Genomic DNA, 3802 nt, shown 5'->3' on the forward strand with positions numbered 1-3802 from the left:
GCGGCTTGACACACACCACAAGCCCTACGCATCAAACACCACCAACACGAAACGCATCCAACATACAGTGTCCACTTTCAACGCCCGAGGACCCTCAGACGGGGACCAAGCACGTCATTATGCACAGCGACCGCCCAGTACGTCGGATGACCCGGGCACCTTCGCGGACGGCCACTGTAGTTAACTAAATGAGACTTTGGTAATTAGTAGGCACTCAAGAATGTGTGCATCGGTCGGGATTAAACGTCCGATGCGCCATATGCGTTCAACTTATCAATGTTCATGTGTCCTGCAGTTCACATTATGACGCGCATTTAGCTGCGGTCTTCATCGATCCATGAGCCGAGTGATCCCCTGCCTAGGGTTTAAAGAGTGCCATTCGGCGCCGAGTGGCGTAACCGCGTTCAAAGTTTGGTATGCAACACACTCGACCTGCAACAATGGGTTACTCAAACTTGTACAAGTACAAGTGTTGTCTCTTACGAGACGTCTTGATGTGCTCTCTACAAAAGCGTGCGCTAATGCAGGTACAAATTAATGTACGTCCCAGATAGTGACGATCTCTGGGAGGAAGAACCTTAAGGGACTCCCCGCACATATCAAAACTAGGGTTTGGGAGTGCATGTCGGCGCCGAGTACAAGTTACCGCGTTCAAAGTTTGGTATGCAGCGCACTCGACCTCCAACATAACACTTCAACCTAGTTATTACTCATTCAAAAACCACGTCAATGATCCTTCCGCAGGTTCACCTACGGAAACCTTGTTACAACTTTTACTTCCTCTAAATCATCAAGTTCGGTCAACTTTGGCCGTGCCAACTGCAACTCACGAAGGAATCGCGGAAGGTGTGCCTCCAGAGACCTCACTAAATAATCCATCGGTAGTAGCGACGGGCGGTGTGTACAAAGGGCAGGGACGTAATCAGCGCTAGCTAATGACTAGCACTTACTAGAAATTCCAGGTTCATGGGGACCATTGCAGTCCCCAATCCCTACTAAATGAGCATTTGGGTGATTTCCCATTCCTCTCGGAATGGGGGCGCCATAAGGCGAGAACACGCTGCTGCTCACATTGTAGCACGCGTGCAGCCCAGAACATCTAAGGGCATCACGGACCTGTTATCGCTCAATCTCATCTTGCTAAACACAAGTTGTCCCGCTAAGCAAGGCAAACTAAGTGACGGGCACCCGTGAGGACACCCGCCACTCCTAACGTCAGGTGCGCCCGGAGGCACACTACTGACAGCGTTCTAGTTAGCTTGACTGAGTCGCGTTCATTATCGGAATTAACCAGACAAATCATTCCACAAACTAAGTACGGCCATGCACCACTACCCTTAAGTTTGAGAAAGAGCTATCAATCTGTCTTACCTCAATAAGTTCGGACCTGGTAAGTTTTCCCGTGTTGAGTCAAATTAAGCCGCAAGCTCCACTTCTTTTTTTTAAATTCATTGGATTTTCTTTTATTGGTGTTATCTCAATTCTAACCTAGAAAACCCGCTCCTACCAGCGGGGGGTTACCTCTAACGGACTCCCCCCCGCTGGGAATTCCGCCCGTTGGGCCTTACTCTTTATTTTAAATAAACTGGTTGAGTTCTGTCAGTTTTAATATTTCCCTCTTTTTTTTTCTTTTTGCACAAAACATGCGTGCTGCACCGTTAGCCTTAAGCGTTTTCCATATCCAAGCCGGTGTTTCCAAATCAAAAGTAAATTTTCCTCAGCGTGCCGAAGTGTTCGCCGAAGTGACGGCAGCTCGCTCGTCCTCCGTGAGGCCAGCTCTCCTTTCGGCCATCTGAGAGCTCGGCAACTCATCCCACGGGGGAGACTGAGCCTCGTCTTCCGCTTGCCGTTGCTCCAGCCGCCGTTGCCTCTCCCTATTCCGCCTATTGGTGCGACGCTGCTCAATCTCCGCCGCTGAAGGTGGGGCTCTTCCGCGTCGCTGGCTACCCTGCTGAACAGCTCCTAACTCGCCGGCCTGTCGTCTTCGGCGGTACAGTTGTTGCATATGGTTCCGACGAAGTCGCCGCATCTCCAACGTACGTGGGGAGGGAGGCAATCCCCGGCTGCGCGGGGGGATTGTTGGCGCTGGAGGGCTGGCCTCCTCCTCCTCGACCTCCCCTGTCGGCTCCACTGCGTCATTGGCCGCTGCGTCGTTGGCCGCTGCGCGTGCCATGATTGCCGGAACGACCTCGTTCTCGCCGAGCCGATCCTGCCGACGCCGCTGCCGCATTCGCCGGGCGCTGCGGTTGCGCACCTCTCGTCGCCTCAGCAGTCTCCGCTCTGCCTCCGCCATGTCCTCGGGCGGGCTGGATGCTGGAACTGGCTGAGCAGCCTCAGCGGCTGCCAAGGTATGCTGCTCCTGCCGCCAGTCCTCCTGCAGCACGGAGAGGATCCGCCGAGCCGCCTGCTGGATGCGGTCCCACAACTCCACGCTCTCCAACAGACGACTGCCGAGGTTGTCCTCGTCGACGCCGTGCAGTAACTCCGCCCGAACATCCGCGAAGCGGGGACACCCGAAGAGTACGTGGGCCACTGACTCGACCGACCCTGCGCACCTGGGACAGTCCGGGGACGGAGCGAACCCGAACACGTGCAGGAATTCGTGGACGAAGGCGTGTCCACTCAATACCTGCGAGAGGTAGAAGTCCACCTCCCCGTGCTTCCGTCCCGTCCACAGGCGCACGTCTGGCACTTGTCGGTGGGCCCAACGTAAGTAGCGGCTGGTGTTATTCGCCGCCTCGTCGTCCCACTGTTGCTGCCACAGCTGCAGCGATGACTCCTTTTCCTCCTGGCGAATCGCCTCTCGACTGCAGTCCGGGCTTAACTGCAGTCGGTTGTAGCAGCGGGCGCCTTCCTTCACCAGGAGGTGGTAGGGCAGTTCTCCGGCTAAAACCACCGCTACCTTGCAGCTCGTGGAGTGGAAGGCGCTCGTGATGCCCTGGGCCAGGGGGCGCTGCACGCGATCCAATATCCGCCTGCACCACTGCAAGTCCGTGGCTTCCGCCCAGACGGGTGCGCCATAGCGGATAATGGACGCGGCCACTGCGGCTAGCAGCTTCCGCTTGCTCACTTGGGGGCCGCTGTGGTTGCGCATGACGCCACGCAATGCTCGCACCACACGGAGGGCCTTGTCCGCGACCATCTCAACGTGTGGGCGCCACGACAGGTGGTCGTGTAGCATGACCCCCAAGTAGCGGATCGACCGCTTCGAGCGCACTTCCACTCCACAGATGTGCACCGGGATGTTTTTATATCCGCTGCGCTTGCTCGACACCACCAGCAGCTCCGTCTTCTCCGGTGCCAGGGAGAGATGGTGCTGCACCATCCAGCTGTTGACTGCTGCCACTGCTTCCTCCGCAATCGCTGCTGCGTGCTCCGGTGTTGTCCCCGCTGCCAGGATCGCAAGATCATCGGCGAATCCCACGATGGAGGCGCCCTCAGGGAGCTCTACGGCTAGCACGCCGTCGTACATAATGTTCCACAATGTGGGGCCCAATATGGACCCCTGTGGAACACCTGCCGATACTCGGCGGGTAACCGGCCCGTCCGCCGTGTCGTACGTGAGCTCCCTGTCGGCGAAGTAGTCCTGCAGTATGCGGCACAACTGCACGGGGACTCCCTTCGCCTGGAGCGCCTCGGCGAAGCTCTGCCAGCTAGCCGTGTTGAACGCGTTACGGACGTCCAAGGCCACAACCATGAGGCAGCGCCGGTCACGTTGTTCGTCCTGCCAAAGGACTTCGCCTTACGTCCCGCGTCCACGACTTGCTGTATGGCCTGCAGAGTCGATCGCCCTCGCCGGAAT

The 3802-nt window shown here is 57.0% G+C and overlaps 1 non-coding gene across 1 annotated transcript; it reads right to left on the reverse strand.

Moving 5' to 3' along the window:
* Positions 1-208: 208 nt before the first annotated feature.
* On the reverse strand, positions 209-366 carry LOC120960971 (5.8S ribosomal RNA). The gene has a single exon (XR_005752675.1). It is a non-coding gene; the product is annotated as a 5.8S ribosomal RNA (ribosomal RNA).
* Positions 367-3802: the final 3436 nt, after the last annotated feature.

Source organism: Anopheles coluzzii, chromosome X (assembly GCF_943734685.1).
Source record: "Anopheles coluzzii chromosome X, AcolN3, whole genome shotgun sequence".
In the NCBI taxonomy this organism is placed as follows: domain Eukaryota; kingdom Metazoa; phylum Arthropoda; class Insecta; order Diptera; family Culicidae; genus Anopheles; species Anopheles coluzzii.